This window comes from Clupea harengus, chromosome 25 (assembly GCF_900700415.2).
Source record: "Clupea harengus chromosome 25, Ch_v2.0.2, whole genome shotgun sequence".
Classification (NCBI taxonomy): domain Eukaryota; kingdom Metazoa; phylum Chordata; class Actinopteri; order Clupeiformes; family Clupeidae; genus Clupea; species Clupea harengus.
The window spans coordinates 4,287,156-4,311,474 of NC_045176.1; the positions used below are offsets into that span (position 1 = coordinate 4,287,156).

The 24,319-nt window shown below is 40.7% G+C and overlaps 2 long non-coding RNA genes across 2 annotated transcripts; both read right to left on the reverse strand.

Moving 5' to 3' along the window:
* Window positions 1–11,618: 11,618 nt before the first annotated feature.
* Window positions 11,619–12,793, reverse strand: LOC122128854. The gene is made up of 3 exons (XR_006151659.1): window positions 12,620–12,793; window positions 11,954–12,040; window positions 11,619–11,652 (listed from the first exon to the last, which is right to left on the reverse strand). It is a non-coding gene; the product is annotated as an uncharacterized LOC122128854 (long non-coding RNA).
* An 8,384-nt stretch (window positions 12,794–21,177) lies between these two features.
* Window positions 21,178–22,675, reverse strand: LOC116219526. The gene is made up of 3 exons (XR_004163207.2): window positions 22,456–22,675; window positions 22,262–22,377; window positions 21,178–22,141 (listed from the first exon to the last, which is right to left on the reverse strand). It is a non-coding gene; the product is annotated as an uncharacterized LOC116219526 (long non-coding RNA).
* Window positions 22,676–24,319: the final 1,644 nt, after the last annotated feature.

Genomic DNA, 24,319 nt, shown 5'->3' on the forward strand with positions numbered 1-24,319 from the left:
ATAAACCTCACCAGCTAAGAATTACAGACACTTATAAGGGCAGAGTAGAGTTTGATTGCATGACATTGCATTTTTAAAATCCACATTGATCAGTTACTCATTACACAAGTCATTGTGTGATGTTGCTCCCTTTGGTCTGGGTTTTGTTTTTCTGTGTGTTTTAATCGAATGCTGTTTTGCTTGATTGGGTGCCTGTCTTGTCTTTTAGGGAATTGTTCCCACTGAGATGTTCCCAGAGAAGAAGCAGTCTGAGGTGGTCTGTGCAAAGGTGAGACTCTGTCTGTGTCTCCTACGTGACCTTTTCCACATGAAATATGTTCACTACAAGAGCTTAGATGAAGCATTTTCTTCATGGTATTCTTGACCTTAAACACCTCCTGCTTTCATGGTATGCTTGGCCTTAAACACCTCCTGCTTCCCCTCTGCCTTAGTAAATGTAAACCCAACTGATCTCTTATCCTCCATACCTTCCTCAGCACCTGATCCCCAACATCACCTCCTCTCCACTGTCATGAATAAGACCCATACAGGGGTGTCTGCATGGAGCTCATACTAAATCCCTGATAGGCTGGGGTCTAGACTGCTAAGTCAGATGACTTGTGAAACAACTGCTTTCTGCCATCTCTGTTCAGTCCTGTGTCACTGGGAATATATGAGTTTTGATAATCCAAAGCAGCTGTCCAGTTACACTTCCTCCTTCTCTATTCTCTGTGTTCAGACCCTGAGCCCATCTTCATCTGTTGCGGTAAACATCTCACAGGTGAGATCAATGACACTCGCTGCAATATTACTTCAATTCAACTTTATTTCGCCATGTATACAGATACTAGGAATTTGATTTGGTATTCTCCATGCAGGCTATAGCATCACAAATAGAACAACAAGACAACACAGAACAACAATACAAGGACAGATAGTGCCAGTATGAGCAAAATAGTAAATAAGAATGGAGGTAGTGCAACAATAGTAATGTTAAATAAAGTTAAATAAAGTGCTATAAAGTTTGTGTGTGAGAGCTATTTAAGAGGGCTATTGCTTGGGGGAAGAAACTGTTGAACTGTACTTCCTAACCACAGGATGGTAAAAAGCAGATGTGCTGTATACTGGGACAAACTAACTGCAGGGATTAAAGTATTCCGGCACCGTGCCGGATTTCCGGCATGCGGCGTTTGGCTGCGAAAAAAAATATTTAAAAAAAAAAAAAAATTTAAACACGTTTCGATATCATCACCATCACTTTTGAGTTTATGAGTTCGTCTGCCAATGAAATGAAAGGAGCACAACTCTCCCGCTCTCAAAATAACATTATTAGCCAATCAGAAGTAGATTGGGGCGGGTCTTGGGAAAATGTGCTTTAAACACCGACTTTTCTCTATCGCTCTGCCTAGCGTAGATGCCCGAGTAGAGAGACATCACACCAAAGGAGAGTAGGATGGAAAGTAAGTTCATAAAAATAAATGGCGCTGGGCATGGATAGAAGAGATGGAAAGGGAAGGACAGTAAGCCTTTTGGTAGCTGGTGTAAGAAGTTAAGAGAAGCAGGTGCTTGCTTCTGCACTTTGTGCTCGAGAAAGCTAATATATGCAACTAGCTCTCCAACACACAACGCCTTTACCGGGAGCAACATCCACAGCTGATGTACCGGCATCAATAACTGACCGTGTGTGTGACGTGTGTTTGACTAAACTGTCAATATCCAATCGGCATGCCGCTATTTTAACACACACGGCATAACACCAGAGTTTAAAAGACGTATTTCGGGAAAGCTAAAAAAAACGGCATTTTTTTCCTTAAATGTCGACGAAGCCACCAACAAGTACATGGACAAAGTCCTGTTTTGTGGTAATTTCCCAACATTAAAGTTACCAGTTCTTGTAACATTTTAATGTTTTGTTTGTTATTTATTTTATTGATATATTCTCTATTAACAAAGTCATTATGGAAATGTTGCAATATAAAACTACATTATTATCTACAGTTCACTGTTGCACTTAAAGTAAATCGCTGTCCTTTTTCATATATCCTCAATGAAATGGTTGCAAATCAAATCTTCTTCCACTGACATACCCTTATAAAGTCTCACCATAATCTGCAATCATTCATTTCTAAATGTTTGTTTGTTTGTTTTTTTGACCCTGCGAATGTGTCCATGCCACGGGACACGACCCCCCCCACCCCCTCCCCCACGTTCAGGCTCAGGATTTTTTTTTGCTTTAACCCCTGTAACTGATACAGCCACCTTCTCTATTCTCTGTGTTCAGACCCCAAGCTCATCTTCCGCTAAGAAGAGGCGGACTCCCTCCAAATATGTGTCTCCATCTTCCTATGCTGTGGAAAACCTCTTACAGGTGAGATTAATACACTCACATTAATATTACTTCCTAACCACAGGATGGTAAAAAGCAGATGGCCTATATACTGGGACAAACTAAATGATACAGCCAGGAGTTGGTCGTCTTTAGAATCTGTTGTTGCTGCTGGTGATTTGACTTTTGTGTCTAAAATGCAGGAGTGACCATTAACTATGCAATGTCTCTTTATATTGTGGGTGTCATTTCTGTAAACAAAACCAGAGAAACTGGTATATTTCCCTTGTAACAGCTTGCTGGAAGGGTTCCTTTTTAGGTGTTGTTGTCTTAATAGACCATTTCCTGTTTCTACTTGTCTCCTCTAGAAGTTCTAGTCCTGAGTCCAGTTCCCCCATCTACTACAAGGTCCAGCCCCATACTGGCCCCAACACAGACCTGGAGACCCCACAGCCTGAGCACATCTACTCCTTCATGTTTTTGTACTATATCTTAAAAGACAGAGGTGGCTAAAAGGGGTGTTAAATATTTATACTTTATATTATTAGAATTGTTCTCTGCACAGCCAAATTGATATTGATGTAATTTAGGGTATATAGCACCACCTGTGCTCCCCTTTTATCTAATCATGGGGATAGAAAACAGAACATACATGTGTGAATATAGAATCCATTCAAATTAGAAATGGATCTGTGCCAGCTGAAAACATCTCTGCTGAAAAAATATTTTGCACATATTTCTGTGTGTGTCCAAATGTCTCTTGTATTGTGCATTTGTACTGAATATGTATTTGTTTGTATTCAGCTCAGGAGCTGAAGAAGCTAAGCTAGTCTAGAAATGCAAACTAATATTCATATTCATCCAATGTTTGGCATGTATGGAATGGGTTTCAAATAACACAGGCAACTCAGAGTGAGTGAAGCAGGACACATTTTATGCCCTGAGGTGAAATGACCCTTGTGTACTGTTTTAAATACTTTAATATTGAAGTTCAGATGTCTTCTGTTCCACCTCCATTCTATACAACAAAGTGTCCACAAAGAAGCAAATGTTTTTTTTTCAGTTTAAGCTAATTCTCACTTTGGTCTTGTTCCCAAAATGGATGTATCTACACATTTTACATGCTTTCCAATCTGATTATATTACCAGACTTGTTTTATAATAGGATAGATGTTAATACAAACACAAGCAATGCAGACTGTAACCTAAAGTCATTACATCGTCCTATAGACCATTTACAGAGAAAACATGTTTTGTATATATGTGTTTGTTTGTTTGTTTGTTTATTATTTCCTATAACACTCCCCTCTCCTTCTTGGTATCCTCCTGGGAAGTTTTCCTTTCCACCATTGCATGTGTGCTTGCTCTAGGGGGGCTCAGGCCATGGACTGTGTTAAGTGCCTTTAGGCAATGTAAATATGTTGGTATCAAGGGATATAGTAAATGGAAGTATGTCAATACATTAATTTGACTGAATACTTGTTTCAGTGTGGTAATTCAGTTACATTTGATACGTATTGTCCTGAATGGCAGAGATGCAGGCCTTGTGGATGAGAAATGACACATGTGAGCAAGCAACACGTGATTACTGACTCCACATGCAGGGAATGGCAGATCAGGGACCTGGGGTACGTTCGTCGTAGGATTGAAGCTAAGTTAATCAATTGGCCTTTTAGCCCGTTAAGATTAGCGAGCTGATTGAGAACAGCAAATATCGGTTCGTTAACGGCTGACCCGCATCCTAATCATGTGGTTAATTTCAAGCAGGCTAAAGTTATCATGGCATTTGCGCGTGCACGTCCTACTTCAAAAGGCAGGAAAGGTCGATCACCAAAACCATGATTTTCTAACGGTATAATGGTTCTAAACTCAAAGAAAAGGGCTCTTTTTTTCTCCGCTGGCGAGTAGGAGATGAACATGAACGCTTATGAAGAATACAAGACCATAATCATGGCAAAATTCAACACCACCACCGCTGTGAGAGCAAGGTGTGTTGGGATGTTTATAGGGTGATTTCTATGTATGAATACCTGATGCCAAGTGTCAGCTGGTACAGAGGTTTCATCTACCGGTTTGCATCTGCATGGTTGCTAGTTCAAATCCTCTCACCTCCTTCCTCGATGTAGTTTTACATTTCCTTGGAAGTCGCTTTGAATAAAAGCGTCTGTTAAATGACCAAATGTATTAATAACAAATGCAATAAATTGAAGCAGTGAAAATAAATTGTCTGTATTTCTCTCTATTCTTATCATGAGTCCACCGTAATCATTTTCTACAATAATGATATGCTATGGTGTACTAATAACACATATAATTATGAGTGCTTTGTTCTCCGCATCACCGACACTACAAAAATGTACCACTCGCAAAAAAGCGCAAGACAGTCAATGTGGTGTTTGCAATAAATGACTCGAGAAGGTCTTGTAAATTAATGATTCCTTGTCGGCTGAATCGGTAGCGCTCATACAAGAATAATGGATCTTGGCGATCGCAAAGAACTCTCTCCCTCCGCTAATCTAACTCTAATATCAGTCCTTGGTCAATGGGATCCCTCCTTTTTCCGGGGGTGTGGCAAGCTTATCCAGCTACACTTAAGTTAGCCTGCCCTGGAGCAGGTTAGTGCTAATCGATATGTAACTATGGTGATTTATCAAAAGTTGCTTCCACGGACCAAAAAGAGGGGCGTTTTTTATCTTAGCCTGAAAATTAGCTCGCTAAACCGTTTAGCTCGCTACGACGAATACCCCCCAGAGGTGGAGGGAAACATTGGGATGAAGCACATAGATCTGTTAACAAATGCACACAAAAGAGTCTTGCCCATTGGGATTTTCTTGTTTTTTATAGTGAAGTTCTTGGGCTGTATAACATATATACGAAATGTAAACATGTAAATGTATTATATACATAAAATATCAAATGGAAACTGATACGGTTATTCATCATACTTTTGGCATGTATGGAATGGGTTCACAAAAAGGACATAATAAACTGGACTCAGGCCATAAGTTATCGTTCTACAGTTCTATTACCTTCCTGTTGAGAGCCTAAGAATCTGCTGAGTTTATGGGGTATTGAACAATTTTGGATCGTTATTGGCGTTGGTAGTTATGCAAAGACTGTCAGTGTCAGAAAGAGTCAAATGAAGTTGAATGTCTAAACTCTCATCCTTTCAGAACACATGAGCTTGTTTTGATGGACCGTATAACAGTGCCAAATATCCGCAATGCAAAATCGCATGTTGAATTACATGAACTGAATAAAACCATATTGCAATAACAATACTTGACACAAATTGAAAAAAAATCCCACAGCATTTATGATGGTTGATTTTATTTGGCACTACAAGCTGAAAAAACAGCAGTATCAATGCTTGAATTTTTCTGCACTGCAATTATTAATAATAATAATTCATTTTATTTGTAATGCACTCTTCATTCAGAAGAATCTCAGAGTGCCATATATCTCTCGGTGAGTTGTATATTTCAACTGAAAAACAAATTCCAGCATTCAAAATTAAATACACAAATATTCACCTTCCTAAAAGTTGAGTTTCAAAAATATCGTCTTCATTATTCGGCCACAATGCCACAATGCGTTTATCTCAGAATTCACCACAGACATTCAACACTTGGGAAACACACCACAGCTGGGAAACCCAACCCGACGGCCGTTTATCTCTCCTCCTCTCTAACTGGGACTGCCCACCTGGGAACTGACTGCATGTGTGGCCTTGGACCAGGTTTGGTACCCGGGCATCCTGGCCGTCAGGGAAGAAGCTACAGGCCTGCAGCTGGCTGATAGCTTTCGCTGATCTCTGCTTCACACACTCTGGTACCGCAGTGCTGGAGGCGTGATGTTTTTGATTAAATCCACGGCCTCACACACGCAGGCAGAAAGCCCACACAGCGTCTCATTGCAGCTAAGTTTGTTTGGCACGGCATGAAGAAAGACTCAACAAATGAGCTGAGACCTGTGTTGACCGTTGTTACGCCCCTCTACACCCTTACTGGCTTTGCAGTGTGTTACGACCCGGCTCTTGAGCCGCAACAAATGTATGAAATAAAGTTTTTTTTTCTATATCACTTAAAAGTACAGAGTAAAATAGTGAGTGCCAAGCACCAGCACCAAACACATGGTGAGAATGCCAGCTTCCTTCTGAGGGCAACCTGCATGGCTTTTATCCACACCTCCCGAGGTGTGGACAATCAGGATTATTATGCCCATTCACCACCTAAAAGCTGATGCACTGCCACTTGTTATGCCCCTCTACTGGCTATGTAGTGGCAGTGCAACAGCTTTTATTTTTTTATTTTTTAAATACTTTATTTTCATACAACTCTGTGGTCTGGCTCTTCATTTGTTGCGGCTCAAGAGCCAGGTCGTAACAATTGGGGGCTCGTCCGGGATCTTTTGGACCTTATTGTTGTGGAGACCAGACTGCAGAGTTTAGCATAGGGTAAGTGAAGAGGCAGGTGTTGAGCAAACTCTCCTAGTTAGAGTGCTTCAGCTGGGTGGCTGCGCTGCCCTTCCATCGAAGCACTTGTTTGTTATTTTGCTTTGATGTTTTTGTTTATTGTTTTGGGTGGTTATCTTGGGTGGGGGTACGCTTCGGAGTTAGGCAGTTGACTATATCTGTAGTCTGCTGTCTACTCGCGAGTTCAGCGTTTAAAGTCGCCTCGAGCCCGGTACACCACTGAAGACCTAGAGAGGTATAGTTAGGTTTTTTTTCATAGGTAGATTGAGAGTTGCTCAATACTTTAAAACCAGTGATATTCTTGAGTTTGGGTTTGTTCAATGGTATATTTCTGTGACCTGCATGCTCAACTGTCAGTAGCTGATGTTTCTGTCTGGCTTGTGGTAAACCCTTTTTGAGCAGGGAGCTCTTAAGAAACTATTGGCGTTGATTGTTGTTGTGTTCATTGCAGTTAGGAAATATACCTTTCGTGAGCAACCCTGTGATGTGTTGAGAGTTGCAGCTGTGTGTGTGTGTGTGGACTTGCCCACTTTGTGCGTTTAGATTACCTAGATGTGAATGTTCATGAGGTTAGTGTTGTGTGTTCAGTGACAATTAATTGTTGTGGAGATGTCCGCCCCATTGTGAATCACGTGTGAACGTTATTAGCCAGGTGAAGGCAATAACTTTGTTTGTGTGGTAGTGAGCCACACTAGTTGTGATTGTGGGGGTGGTTTTTCCAATCTTGATTGGTCACGTGTGTCTGTTCGTGCTGTATAGAACTTGGAAATTCCAGTAATTTGTTGTGGTATGGGATCACTGTCTGTTGTGCTCCACTTTGTGTGGGTCACTTGTTACTGTTTTTTTGTGTTCAAGTGTAGCAGTTTTATGTCTGAACCTCTTGTGCATGTTCACTTGTAAAGGTATCCATGTATGGTTGTTGGGCAAAGTCTACTAGGACTATGTGGTGAGAACATTTAGTTCCATGGGTGTGGTTTTGTGCCTGTTTGGAGTGTTTTGGCCTGTGAGTGCACAGGCAAGATGTGAATTTGTAAGAGTCTATGTGACTGTAGTGACTCAGGGTTGCCTGTTGCTGGAGATGCAGTCAATGGCATGGGTGGCATGTGCCCTGTGTTTGTCTCTCTCTCTTTCTCCTTTGTCCTAGGTGTGGAGGGCTGAAGACTGGATGACACAGTAGAGGGGCTTTACCAACGGTTTTAGAGCTCCTAGAGGAACCCTTTTAAAGGGGGAAGTGTTACACCCCTACTGGCTTTGCAGTGGCAGTGCAACAGCTTTTAGGTGGTGAATGGGCATAATAATCCTGATTGTCCACACCTGGGGAGGTGTGGATAAAAGCCATGCAGGTTGCCCTCAGAAGGAGGCTGGCATTCTCACCATGTGTTTGGTGCTGGTGCTTGGCACTCACTTTTTTACTCTGTACTTTTAAGTGATATAGAAATAAATAGGGCTGCGACTAACGATTATTTTGGTAATCGATTAATCTATCGACTAATTTTTCGATTAATCGACTAATCTAATGGTTATTTCCCATAGCAAATTAAAATAACGACTCAAAATGTTGGAATTTGAATTTCAAATGTATTTGAGTAACAAATGTAATCATAATACATAAATTAAATAGTAATACAAATTAAAGTGCAAATATGCTTTTAAAAGTAAAGAGAAAGTGCAAATAAAGTTTTAAAAGTAACTCAAAGTAGCAATCAAGCCTCTGCAAGTGCAAAATAACGCAAGAATAACTGGGCTGCAAGTGACATTCAAATTCAACTTATGAAATATATATTTTTTACACAATCTTTTGTTTGAAGAATGCTAAGTTGAGAAGGTTAACTATTCAGAACAAACGAAAATACAGGCTACTCTGATAATTCACTGATTTACTACATTGCACTTAACATAAATGAAATAGCGTTAGCAAGCATCCTCCATGAGACATTCTGTTTTCCAACATGTAAGCTTAAAACCTTACTATAAGTTATAGATATATCATATATGTCTATGATAATTGCTGCTAGACACTCACTGTTCTTGTGCTCCCACAGCTCATTCTCTTTGAAATACTGGAATAGTGCTTCTTTAACTACTAATAATTGACCATCATTGAGAAAAATGACAACTTTTCTGTTAGCCATATCTCATATGCAGCAGCTACTAAAGCTAGCTTTGTTTATTGTTTCCATGGTAACATGAGCCGTCTCAGAATAATTCGCTTTTCAGTCGGTCATTTCTGATATGCAGCACATGAAGGTACGAGAACGGAGGGCAAAGAAAACGGTGCATGATTTGTATGCTAGGCTATTTGCAGATTCTGTTCCATTTTTCTCAATGATGGTCAATTATTATTAGTTAAAGATGCACTATTTCGCACTTCCTATAGTGCATTGCAATGCCGAATGAAAATTACCGGTAGCTCTGCTAGCGTCTGCCAAAAAAAAAAATATATATATATATTTTATGACGCGTCGACAATAAAAATCATCGTCGACAATTTTTCATAATCGACGTCGTCAATTACGTTGACTAATCGTTGCAGCTCTAGAAATAAATACTTTATTTCATACAACTCTGTGGTCTGGCTCTTCATTTGTTGCGGCTCAAGAGCCGGGTCGTAACAACCGTCATCCCCCTGATGGACCTCATGGGTCCTCTCCCACCTTCCAGGGGTTTCACTCTACACCTTTTAATGTTGGTCGCCAGAACCACAAGGGGAGCAGAAGCAGTTCCTCTGTCATCCCGAACTACATTCGATGTGGCAAGCGCTTTCATTGGCCCTTGGATTGCCCATTGTGTAGTCCCTTCAGACCTGTCCTCGGATCACAGGCCCCAGTTCACCTCTGAACTCTGTTCTTCCATCTGCCATCCGCTCACTGAAGAGGTCCCTCTACCCCAGTCTCCTGGGAGCCTCTTGGGTGGATAGGCTTCCATGGATGATGTTGGGGCTCTGAATAGTGCCAAAGGCTGACCTTCATTCATCTTCCACTGAGCTTGTGTTTGTCCAGCCACTGGGTGTCCCCCCATCTCTGTGTTTGCATGCAGACACAAGCTCTGCAAAAATGAAAGCATTGGTCTTTTGGTTTGTAACCACACAGTATTTCAGTCTGTTTATTTCAAGATTGTTCTCTCAGCTGATGCTCAAGACAAGCTGCATGAACTTCCTTCCTTCCTGTGTGTGTTTTACAGTGTTAGGGTAGCCAACACAAAATACTAGCCCCCCCAAAAATGTCTTGAATTTCTTTTTACAAAGATCATTCAAACCATACAATTCCACATATTATTTAATGGAAGTTTTACTTTGTTTCCACTCATCTATTTGTTTTTCATCTCATGCTCTCGTCAAAGACACCTGGCCAGAACTCATCTCTTTCCAACCCCCACCGTCCTCATCTAAGATATTAGTCAGTGCAGGCAAAAGAACTGTTCAAGATCCCCAGCTGCTTGGTTTGTTTCACATTTACAGATCTAGCATTGTGTATGAGCAACATGCAGTTTTTTTCAATTCGATTAAATTCTATTCTATTTACACAGCACCAAAATAATAGGATTGTCTCTAAGTGCATTACAGAGCCCAGAGCCTGAACCCCCTTAGAGAAAGCACAATGGCGACAGGAGCAAGAAAAAACTCCTTATCGACAGGAAGAAACCTTGAGTAGAACCTCTGCACATGGGGGTGGTCGGATTCTATATCCCCACATGTATGTTCTGTTTTCTATACTCATGTTTAGATAAAAGGGGAGCACAGGTGGTGCTATATACCCTGAATTACATCAAGATCAATTTGGCTGTGCATGAAACCATTCTAAAGCCTTATAATATGATAGGAGTACTAATTGTGCGCCGTAGAGAAAGGTCGCACTGACAATGGCTCCGCACACACTACGCAGTTTAATGTTTATTACTGTTTTTATTGTTTGTTTTTTCATACAGTATGATCGACTAGCACGTTTCTCACACTGCTACTGTCTGGTAGACGTTACCGGAGCATCCGAGCACAGACTACCAGACTCACAAACAGCTTTTTCCCCAAGGCCGTAAGGCTTCTGAACCAGCAACACTGACCCACTGAACAGTCGCCATTAACATGTACATTCTGCTCCCCCACTCATACAACTACACTCACTACTTACTACATATATACGGTATGCACATTATTTAAGTTAATTTAATATTCCTCACTCCTTCACCTTGTAAACTGCTGCTAGCCCTTCATTTAAATTCAAATAGTTGTACTATGTTATATGTTATATGTTATGTTATATGTTACATGTTACATGTTGTATGTTATATGTTATATGTTACATGTTATTTTGTACCTTGTATTGCCCGTCTACTACGTAGATGTTGCCTGCCAGGTCATAAGAATTTCACTGCTCTGATGACGCTAAGTTATTTGGTGCATGTGACAATAAATACTTTGACTTTGACTTTGACTTTGACTATAATATATGACGTTTAAATATTTAACACCCTGTTTAGTCACCTCTGTCTTTTAAAAGATTGTAAAAAAACAAGGAGTAGACGTGCTCAGGCTGTGGGGTCTCCAGGTCTGTGTGGGGGCTGGTATGGGGCTGGACCTTGCAGTAGATGGTTGTTAGTGCCGGCTCGTGACCGCAACATGAACATTGGAGGCAGACGACAAAGGTTTTCTTACAAAATGACGCGTATTTATTAATTCCATACATACTATGCTGAGAGAGAGACAGGTGTCCACTGGTCCTTGTTATCGCCTCACACCTCCCCAGGTGTGGTTAATCAGTCAATCAACATTGGCTTGTTGCCCCCACTGTTGCCTGCATGGCCACTACGCCGTCCGCAGGGGCGCAGGGGGTTGTAACAATGGTGGGAAGACATTTAACTGGACTCAGGACTAGGATTTCTAGAGGAGACAAGTAGAAACAGGAAAGGCTCTAATAAGACAATGATACCTAAGAAGGAACCCTTTTAACAAGCTGTTACAAGGGAACTAGACCAGTTTCTCAGGTTTGTTTACAGAAATGACACCCACAATGTAAAGAGGCATTGCAAGGTTAATTGTCACTCCTGCATTTTAGACACAAAAGTCAAATCAACAGCAACAGATTCGGAAGACATGTATCATTTAGTTTGTCCCAGTATTCAGGATATCTGAACCATCCTGTGGTTAGGAAGTAATATTACTGCAAGTGTATTAATCTCACCTGTGGAAGGTCTACCACAGCATAAGAGACTGTAGAGTAAGACTTGGAGGGACTCCACCTCTTCACATCTGATGATGGGCTCAGGGTCTGAACACAGAGAAGAAATACAATATGTAATTGAACGTGGCAAACCGCTGCTTGAGATTTCCTAAACTCACGATTCCCAGTGACATAGGACTGAACAGAGTTGGCAGAAAGCAGTTGATTCACAAGTTATCTGACTTAGCAGCCTAGATCCCGGCCTGGCAGGGATTTAGTATGAGCTCAATGCAGACACCCCTGTATGGGTCTTATTCATGACAGTGGAGAGGAGGTGATGTTTGGGATCAGGTGCTGAGGAAGGTATGGATGATAAGAGATCAGTTGAGTTTACATTTACTAAGGCAGAGGGGAAGCAGGAGGTGTTTAAGGCCAAGCATACCATGAAAGCAGGAGGTGTTTCAGGCCAAGCATACCATGAAATGAGGAGGTGTGTAAGGACAAGCCTACCATGAAGAAAATGCTTCATCTAAGCTCCTGTAGAGAGTATATTTCATGTGGAAAAGGGCACGTGGGAGAACACAGACGAACAAAACCCAGACCAAAGGGAGCAACACCACACAATGACTTGTGAAATGAGTGACTGAATAATGTGGATTTTAAAAAGAGTGATAAAAATGTACTTACCTCAACTGACTGATAAACGTTTGAAGAACTGCCTGCTGCAAAATGATCCCCAGAATTAGTGAATAGATGCATGTCAGCACAAGGCATCATTAGTAAGCAAACACTACAGAAGGGCAGGCTGCTGGAAATAAACAGTACTGGTGATAGGGAGGAAACAGTGTGTGGTTTAACCATAAAAGGAGTTAGTGTGTGTGTGTCTTTCTGTCTGTCTCTCTCTCTCTATGTGAATGTGTGTGTGTGTGGTCATGCATGAAGTTTTGACGTTTGAGTGAAAAATGTGAATGAAAAAAATGTATCAAACATTTTCAAAAGAGGAACCAACATTTATGATGCCATCAGTTTGCCTAAAGTTGGGGTTTGGGATCGGGTCAGTTTATGATCAGGATTAGCTGACAGTTAAGAACTATGCTCAGTAAACATTGATATTACAGGACTGTTAAAAAGGTTTAATACTTTCTGATTGTTAGTTGGGTGTCAGATATTAGACCACTGAAAACAATGTGTTACTCAGATAACATATGCTGCACTGTACCTTGATTCTTTGAATGCATTCGAAAATACAAAACTCCACCAACAAGGACGAATAGTACTAGTCCTGAAGCAACAGTAACATAGATCCATATAGAGGTCTTCTGATGTTTCTTATGTTGTGTACTTTGACACATCATCTCCAATTCCACTGTAGCATGATGCCAACTGACTGGATTGCTATGGTTGCAGATTATGACATCATCTTTAATAGAGATGGCAAGGCTAAAGGGTGCAGTCTGTTCCTCCTGTGTGCAGGTGCTGATGTCACAGGTTGAGGTCAGAGAGAGGTCACCAGCTGTACAGGTCACTCTCACATTACAGAGGTCACCACTGGACGAGACAGACTCCACAGTCAAGACAGGGGCTGTTACTTGCTCTGCAAACACACACACACACACAATGTTTAAAAGACACTCAAAACACACACAGTAAACACCTAACCGAGATGTTATCTTGAATGAAAAATTGTTATGTAGTTCAATCATCATCTAATGGCTTAAACACATATTCCCCATCAGCAGAGCAGAAACATCCCAGGCAAACTTTTGTCTACCAGAAGCGTTTGTGCAGTTGAATAACTAGCCAACCTACTTCATTTCTGGTCCGCTGTAGCCTAATTTGCACTGATAATGGCTATAAATATAGTAACAGCTATGAATTAGATGTCTGGAATATAAATATACACTTCTGCGGAAGTGATGAGGTACACATATGAAAAACATCAGTGAAATACTCACTTAAATGCATGCCTGGGCTGTTTATAATGCTAACAGTGCAATTTTATGAAAGTTCATTTAAATATAAATAAAAAAAAGAGCGTTTTCTCAATGCATTTTTTTATTTTCACTCATAGAAGGTTGATTAGTTTACACCAGCTCTGAATCTCTAGCTAATGTGCCACTTCTGGGGTGAAAGACTCCTAACATCCTCTATATGTCTTTAAGTCAGAAGCATGAAGCCTATATCCCGATCACCTTAGACATAAATTAATTAGTTTGCATAAAAGTGGTTGGCTCAAGCCCATAACAACTGTATTAGTTGTACATTCTGTCCCTATCTCATTATCTTATTCACCTTAATAATCTCTGAAGTGCATGTAACATTGACTCCAATAAGTGGAATTTTTGCATGGTGACTCACCAAGAACATTGAGCCTGTATTCAGAAACAGCCCTCCTCCCATTAGCATATATATCTCCTTTGTAGAGTCCGCTGTCATTCTTCTGTGGGTTTGTCAGCTCCAGAGAGAAGGTGGTGTGATCAAACTCTACTCTGCCCTTATAAGGGTCTGTAACTCTTACCTGACGAGATTTATTATAATATGGATAATATCTAACAATATCACATGATTGATTAAAAAACCAGACTGCACTATCTATATCTGTGTTGTTATGCCCCTGCATGATCAGGGTGACAGAGTTTCCCTCCAGAGCAAACACAGACTCTGGGGCACTGGCCACTGTGGAGACAGAATGGTGACAGTGTGCTATAAGTGTCTCATTGTGAGAGAGGGTTCAACTTCAGCAGTGTAAAATTAATTATGAATACAACATTTTCATGAAATCTGCACATTATATAAACATATATGAGTTACTTCATTTTATATTCATTATAAATAGATCACTTTGAGTACTGGGTCAGATAACTTTGAGTACACTGCTGATTTTGAAAAAGTGTCCAGACTGATCTGCTGATGTTGCAGCAGATACGTACCTGTGTGAAAGATGGCAGCAAGGAGAGACAAAGTCCATTTTGGATCCATTTCTGTTCCTTCAACAAGCGTTTTTCTCCCTGTCAAGACAAAGACAGACTGATGAAGCCAGTGAGTAGTACACTAGTACACAAGTAGGTCACTGCAAATATACGACAGGCAATAGGTCGCCCATAGGAACTAGCAGCACGTGTGACATAACGTTTCGATATGTCACACGTGATGCTGGGCAATATATGGAACTAATTCCCTTTTTATTCGAGTTTTTGTGTTTAAAAGATGTGAAAAATCGAGGTTGGTGTTTGCTCTGCTGTTACTCAAACACCAGCACCAACACTTATTTCGAGTGACCATAGAGTTACGATATTAACGTTGTCGGTAGACAAAGTTTCTTCCTCTAATGTCACTCACTGAACAATTCTCTCGGTCTGTCGTTTGATCCTTTCGATGTCAAATTTTACAAATGTCATTTGAGATGTTAAATTTGACAAATATAGCTTACTATCTAGGTAAACTCTACTGCTGTAATACTGTATACTGTAGGCCTACCGACTTTGGTAGCACTCCTGTCATCTGTTTTGTTTAGCATGTCTTGATGACTGCGACTTGACTGTGTTGTTGCAAATCAAATCTCATTTTATGAAAATTATGAAACGGAGTTAAGTCCGATTTATCTTGTAAATTGAGTCCGTCAAAAATCTAAAATACATTTTGACACATTTTTCGTTTACCTCATTACCATTACCACGACATTTTATTTAGAAATATGATGAATACGATGACGGTTACATTTTGTGCCTATGCAAAGATTTAGAGTGCCATTGCCACCTATTGACTTTTCTTGGTATTGCTGGGTGTAAAGACTGAAACCTGTATGCTGGGCGATGTGGCCCGAACAGCACATATGCCCTAGTTACTGATGAACGGCAAATAGTTTTAGTAAAGAAAAACATTTTAGAATCATGATGTGTCTTGAGTTTAAAAAAAAAATCGAGAATCGTCCATAGCTGTGAAAAAGATACACGTATGCTCTGTGAGAATGATGAGCTGGCAGCTATATCTAAATACAGATCAGAGCCCTGATGAGCACTATTGTCTTTTTCTCAGCGGCAAGAGATTGCAGTCAAGACTCTTTTCGTTTGTGGTACCTGGGTCGCGGAATATGCCTATTTAACTATATGCCTAATACTGTCCGTTCCAGTAACAGCCTTGGTGCATTATTCATAATAAATCACCAAGACAGAGATACGCTTTTAGGCATAAATTAGATTACTTTAATGTCTGACTACTGACAGTAAAAACAATGGAACTTTAATGTAAGCATAATTAGCATTATTTATTGCAGTCACATCTGTCACCCTGATCATGCAGAGGCATAATGGACACACATGATGCAGTCTGGGTTTTTAATCAATCATGGGATGTTATTAGATATTATCCACATCATTATAAACACCGCCAGCTTAGAAATCTAGACTCTTATAAGGGCAGAGTCGAGTTTGATCACACCACCTTCTCTCTGGAGCTGACAAACCTGCAGAAGAATGACAGTGGACTCTACAAAGGACAGATAAATACTGCGTGGAGGAAGGCTGTTTCTGTATACAGGCTCAATGTTCTTTATTAGATTATTAAGGTGAATACAATAATGAGATAGGGACATCATTTACAACTGATACAGTTTGGGGTTGAGCCAACCACTTTTATGGAAACAAATGAATGTATGTCTGATAGTGATATAGGCTTCATGCTTCTGACTTAAAGACTTATACAGGACGTTAGGAGTCCTTCACCCCAGAAGTGGCACAGCAGCTAGAGATTCAGAGCTGGTATAAACTTCTGAGAAAAAAAATGCATTGAGAATGTTTTGTATACATACACATACTAATACATTGATGTTTAAATTAACTTTGGAGCTGCTGGTCCAGTTCTACACTGCAGTCATCGACTCTATTCTCTGCACTTCCATAACTGTCTGGTTTGGATCGGCCACCAAACTGGATAGGAATAGACTCCAACAGACAGTCAGGTCTGCTGAAAAGATCATCGGTGCCGACCTGTCCACCATCCAAGACCTGTACACCCTGGTCACAACCTATTCAAACTTCTCCCCTCTGGTAGGCGCTACAGAAAACTGTTCGCCAAAACCTCCAGACACAAAAGTGTCTTCCCCCTAGCCGTCTCACAAATGAACAGCTAATTCACTGTGGCACTGTGCAATAACCCTGGATCACCAAAATAACCACTGTACAATTACAACTACAAATTATATTTATCAAATGTATTCTCAAGTCTCGAGATTTATTTGATCTCGTATCTCAAATACGAAATGTGCAATACATTCCACCCTTTACTGTAGGCTGTATCCTACTGTACTTCTGTACTTCTACTTCTTCTTCTTGCACTCTCCACTCTTTGCACTACTTGTTCCGATTCTGATTCTGAACTTTGTATTGCTGTAATTGGCCTATGTTTAGGCTAAGTACAGTCAAGGTCTAGGATTATCTGATTCAAAAATAGCTACAGTTTATGACAGCATTCCTGAGCGACGTAACGTGAGCGCTGTTTTTGTTTAAAAGACTGAAAAGGGATTGGCTTCTAAAAGTGAAAGTAAACTTCATTGGTTAGACTGCAAATATGATTGGCTCCCCTGTCCTGGTGACGTGTGGGGCTAGTGTCTGTTCGAGAAGGAGCGGCAAATTTAAATCCAGCTGCACGAACTTGGTGAGTAGCCTACACCTTGATTTTGTTAACTGAATCCGAAATTGGGTTTGCCATGCTACCGGTCGGCGAGGAAACCGTTTAAACATTGTCATGTAATTGAATCAATATTGATAAAATGTTGGTTATTACATTATTTGTATTATAGCTCTTGATTTAGAATGATGCTTTGTCCTTGAAAAGACCCGTAGCCTAGTGCCCATAGTTTCACACTGGCTGCTTTGCGGCTGCGTTACCTGTTTTTAAAATTGATTTTCTATGAGCCGCGCTGCAGATGCAAGTTATGTAGAGTTTCGGTGTGGAGCCTATTTTGCACGTGAGGAAAGCGGTTCTCAGTGAAAAAAAATAGACAGTACAAAGATGTTTCAATAGTCATATTGACATCATACTAGCGACATAAACTGACACTTCTCACAATAGTTTCGACGTGTGGGCTTATTTTCGTTTCCCCCTTTTAGCAACTGCATGTTATGAAAGGGGGAAGTGGAGGCTACATGTGTACTATATAGAAACCCAATGTATGCTATAATTAGATTATATCGATAAGTAGTTTCCCATTGTGCTCTCTCTGGTTTTGAACGGGGGGGGGGGGGGGGGTCACGTGATTGATATCTGGTTACAACTGGTCAATTTTATGGTCATAACTGTTCGGACCATAGACATCTATGTCTATGGTTCGGACCACTCTTCAACGATTGATGATACTTGATTGTGTATTGACGGCCATTGTCAAAGGCAACTCAGTGCAGAAAGATAGTGCTGGCAGTATCAACGAGGCAGCAGAATAGTAGATAATGTATCACACGTGGATTAACGAGTAGGAAAGTGGGAGGTTTTTTGAAAGCTCCAAACTCTACTGGAGGTGGGACGTTCTGAATTATCCCAATTCCAAGCTGCTGAACGCACAACTACTTATTAGCCTATGCCACCGTAATGTTTTTGCTTGTATGCTTGCGTCAGGGTCATTTTTTCGCCCAAATTCTGCATTCATTAACATGAAAATACAAACTATTTCCATGGGTCCTCATTATTTATAATAATAATAATCATAATATTTGTAAATGCTGTCAATGGAACGTAGAGAAGGCAAAGACAACAGACGCTGATCAGAGGAGTGAAGTGGTCGAGAGGGTAAATAGTGGTGAATTATGGCATTTAAATAAGCTGGTGCCGATCCAGTGACTGTCCTACAGGCGAGAGTGAGGGACTTCAATGTAATTATTTCAGCTACAGGGAAAGCGTGAAGGTTCACCAGCAGAGGAGTTACATGTGTCCTCTTTGGCTGATCAAAGATCAGACACGCTGACACATTCTGAATCATCTGCAACGGTCTCACTACATGCAGGCAGGCCCGTGAAAATGGAATTGCAATAGTCTAGTTTAAAAATACCCAGAGTCTGCACAAGAAGTTGTGTAGCATATTGTAAAATATAATAGACTATGCACAGGGAGCCGTCTCAACTTACCTTAAATCCTTAGATTTAGATGTAAATGCTTTCTTTAATGCAGATGGGATTGCATCAGGAAGAAAATAGGCTTCAGTTTCTCCCAATTATGAACCAGGTGTAACATTATAACAACATGGATGTTTAAGGTCTAATCTGTATGTAGATATAGCGGCCATCTCATCATTCTCACAGAGCGTGCTTGTGACTAGGGCTGGGTGATATGGCCAAAGAAGTAAATCTCGAGTTCAGAGGACAATTCACTATTTGAATAGAGGTTCTGTCTAAATGAACACAAGACAAATCATGATTCAAAAATAGTTTTCTTTTCAAAAACTATACACCGCTCTCTAGTAGCTAGGGCCATATGAGCCATATAACCATATAGTGGATTTTAGATTGTCTGCCTGTGTACTGCTTTCCCTTTAAAATACTTTCTTTTAAAAACTTGACTTGATCTGCACCAGAGTCCCTATTTAAACCCTACTCTTTCAAGTTTAATTTGTCAGATTGTCACAGTTCTTTTCGTACATAGTACTAACCTAACCTGTTTAATTCCGAACTGCATTGTGGCCTTACGGATTTTTGATCGTCTGACTGCTTTCCTGGTTACAAACTTGCCTTGTCTTCCATTGAATTTCTGTCTGTGAAAGACATGTCTTGATCTGCGCCTGAGTCCCTGCCTGGGTCCTGACAGTATTGCTGAATCTTTACATAGGCAGCAAAATGTTATTTCAGAGTAAAATGGTAAGGAGGACCGCCAAAAATGAACCAATATGTACTATAGATTTCTCACAGGCTCAATCTACCAGATAAATCAGATATAGCACAGTACCATAATATTCATAGAAGGAGATTTGATCAGGACTCGAATCCGGGGACAGCCATTTGTGAAACGGTGACACTGAATCATCATGGTAACCGCTTTAAAACATGTCTAATAAAGGACCAATGTGATGTTATTTGATATTATCCACATCATGATTTCTGTGGGTGACCTATCGCCTGTCATATATTTGCTGTGATCTACTTCTTGCCACTGGCTTCATCAGTTTGTCTTTGTTTTGACAGGAATAAAGAGGCTTGTTGAAGGTACAGAGATGTATCCAAAATGGACTTTGTCTCTCCTTGCTGCCATCCTTCACACAGGTACGTATCTGCTGCAACATCAGAGTCTGGACACTTTTTCAAAATTGGCAGAGTACTCAAAGGGATCTGACACAGTGACTCAAAATAAAAAGTTAATAGTTAAATAAACACATATATTTTTATATAATGTGCAGTCCTCATGAAAATGCGCCTTGAACCTTCTCTCACAATGAGACACTTATAGCACACTGTCACCATTCTGTCTCCACAGTGGCCAGTGCCCCAGAGTCTGTGTTTGCTCTAGAAGGAAACTCTGTCACCCTGATCATGCAGAAACATAACAACATGGATACAGATGATGCAGTTTGGGTTTTTAATCAATCATGGGATGTTGTTAGATATTATCCACATAATAATAAACACCGCCAGCTAAGAATTCTAGACTCTTATAGGGGCAGAATAGAGTTTGATAGCACCACCTTCTCTCTGGAGCTGACAAACCCGCGGAAGAATGACAGCGGACTCTACAAAGGAGAGATAAATGCTGAGGGGAGGAAGGCTGTTTCTGATTACAGGCTCAATGTTATTGGTGAGTCACCATGCAAAAATCCCACTTATTACAGACAATGTTACGAGATACAGTGTTTCCCCTAGGTTTACAGCTTTGGGGGGGCACGGTGCGCGGCGCGGCCACCGACACAAACGATTAAAGGAATCATGGTGTTCATGTGTTTCTTTTAATGACAGCAGTCAATATAACAACTGAACAATTATTTTAACTGTACATTGAACTAAACATCGGAACATGTCTTTTTATGACAATTATCCCCAAAGTGTGCAGCTTTTGTCACAGCAGTTTATCTTTTTGGCCTTCTGGAAGAAAATGTTTTGAGATATTTGCGGCCTAAAATTCCTGATTTCGCAGGACTTTTTCCAAAAAGTTGGGATGAAAGTTTTTATTTGTAGGTGTTTTTTGCAATAAAATTGCCGAAAACAAGTGAAAGTTGGTATATACAGTTGCGAATTGTCCTCTTTGTAATTGTAGCCCCGGCCAGCCTCTCACCAGACTACGCCACCCCTTGAGCTATAATAGAGAGCAAGGGGAACTCCGTCCCAATAATGGTCCGACACAGGTTCTTTGGAAAGATATGAAAGATTAGGTTTAATTTTGTTTCTCGTTAAAACAAGGTGTCACTTTGGTTGTCAATAAATAAATACATAAATACATTAAATGGACTTCAGGGGAATGCCCCAGCCGTTGGGTAAGAATCCGGAGCCACTGACCACACAGACTAACAGGGGCCTGCCTCCAATACCACATGTGAAGGAGAGCACACACTACTAGCTCATTGGCCACACCACCGCAAGCGCACCACTTGGGCACATTAAGAAAAAGGGGTTCACACTTCACTGCATTACACTGCACATCTTATCAAAGGTGAGAAACTATCTTAGAGGAAAACCTGGCCAACCTGTAATCTAGGCTAGGGCCCCAAACGATACCCAGGCTATTGCGGCAGGGGAGATGACACAGGGGAAACAGATAACAAATTAATGAAACAAACAAACAAAAATAAACCCTCTAACCTGTGGCTCACAATATCCTCTTAACCACATATACACACCTAGGCCCCCAGGCTAGAGGGGAAAACAGAGATACATATATTCTAAAAGCAGCACCCGGACCTATAACTAACTGGAAGAGAACAGCAGCTAACAATGCCGTCTAGCTGTGTGCTTCAATAGCTTCTATAAGACAGGAACAAACAGAGTACAAGTTTAAGTGTTTGCAAACACAGCTGGCTTACACTCGAAGCATACACTCATTCAAACAGGATTCAGATGAGCAGGTAACCTTAAACAGAAACCACTAGAGGCTATTTACTGCAAGGACCCAAAGCAGTGGTATGTTAGCAAGTGTGCTGTAGGCATAGACAAAACGTACCTTCGCTGTCTAAACAGCTGCACCCGAGAACGTCATGCACCTGGTATCTATATGCGGCCAGCAACCACAATAACCACCGCACTACGGTCGGACACAAACACACGCACGACCCACACACACACACACACACACGTGAAATGTCACCATCAGTTAACTGTAAAACACAACCACGTACAACAGCGGACGGGTTGGGCAACATACCTGATACACTGACTGCTACTTAACACGTTGCGATGCATGTAAACGGGATATGGATTGCAGTTGGTAGGGAAGACGCTCAACTCGTTCCTGTTGGCATCCGCTCTATAACACGCTACCTAACCAAAGGCAAAACGTTGCTTAGTCCACTTAACACTGACGCCAAGAAAGGGAAAAGAGAGTCATTTCCAACATACCGTGTCGCTGAAGACAACGCTCCAAAACGCGGCTTCACTCCACAATCAGCAATGGATGGCTACCGGCATAAGGACCCAAGGTGTATATATCTATGCCTGTTCGCACTAAACTAATTGGAACCCAGCCCAAGCCCCTACTAGTGACGTACACACAGGAGAAAGGTGACAGAGGTGAATCAAAATAAAAGTTCGCTACACCCATTGGTCCCACCGGCTACATAATTATAATTGAATTATTTGTTGAAAAAGAACTGATTAATAAACAAACATTAATTCATCAAGAACAAAACGATTGAAAAATGGTCCTCTTAATAACCTCACCAATATGCCAAACAAAAGACTACCAGGACTACAAAAATGTAGCAGAATAGGCTTTACTTATCCACAACGAAGTGCACATGTTGGCATTACAAAAGGACCATCAGTAAGACTGAATAAAATGTTATGAATGTCTCAGCCTTCATATGACAGAAAAAAAACAGCCTGTGTCACTATGATCTGTCTCGTCATCTAACGTCCTGCCTGTGTTTCTGCCGTTCTCATTCTATGCTTATCAATCTGTTTTGCTATCCTTGTTTATTTATTTTATCCGTATAGGTGTTAATGTTCAATTTCATATATTAATTTAAAGTCGTCCAATTTAAAGTCATCCATTCTTCAACACTAGCTGCTACCTTATCTTCAAACAGAAAGTAACGTTAAATCTCCATGGCAACAGCTCTCAAGGGTTTGGGAAATAATCGGATTCATTGCTTCCTTCATTATTCACAGCAAAATAAATAATGTTCATTACATGTCATAGATTTATTACCAGACTCTATGTAAAAAGGGCCACGCACAACTCGCGGAAAATGATAATGGAAATGGAAGCCAGATCTATTTCTGAATTTTCGGTGCGGACATGGGTGTACGTTCTGTTTCCACGTCTGTTGTAGCCATTCTCATTAGGCCTCATTCTCGACCCTACCTAGGAAAAGATCGCTGGATTCATGAACGCCTGGAAATGTGTTTTTTAAAGCTTAAGTGTCCGTAGCTGTGCACTGATTCTTAAGCCCAATTCTGTCCGCTGGTGGGAGCGTGCTCACCTGTGTGTGCGCGCACGTGTCTGTGTGTGTGTTTGTGCGCATCGTGGCGGAACTCCGCCATGCGTGATACAGAGAGCAGAGAATTGTAATCGCGCGACCATGTAGAGACAGAAATTACATGCCGTCGTGTAAATAAGATAAATAACATAAGGCTATTTATTTTGTTTAATAAAATAACAAGCTATAGACCTGTTCTATAGGAAAGGTAATCTTAAATGATTTCTGTTGTGATCTGGCGCTTTATAGAAAATAAAATTGAACAAAATTAACTTGACCTTCCAGGAGGGGCGGGGCGCCCCCCTAATATAACGGTAGGGCAGGGGTTCTCAAACTTTTGCAAGCTGGGCCCCCCCAAAGCTGGTTAGGGGTAGTTGGGGCCCCCCCATCCCCAGGGCCGCTGGCGCCCGCGGCCCGCCGCCACCACCCTCAACTATACCACCATATATAGATAGATAGATACCGTAGATAGCATACTGTTATTGATAGGCCTGACATGTCAAGGTTAGGCTATTGTTATTGTTAGGCCCATACAGACAATTATTATAACTATTATTATTATTGTTATTATTATTATCAGTAATAGTAGGCCTATTAGTAGGCTATTCATTAGTATCACCATCATTATGTTATTATTATTATTATAATTAATGATTATCGACCAATTATTATTATTGTATTATTATTATTATCGTATTATCATAATAATAATAAGTGTTATTATTGCTATCATTAGGATACTGTTATTATTATGGGCCTCTTGTGATCTTTACAACAAAAAA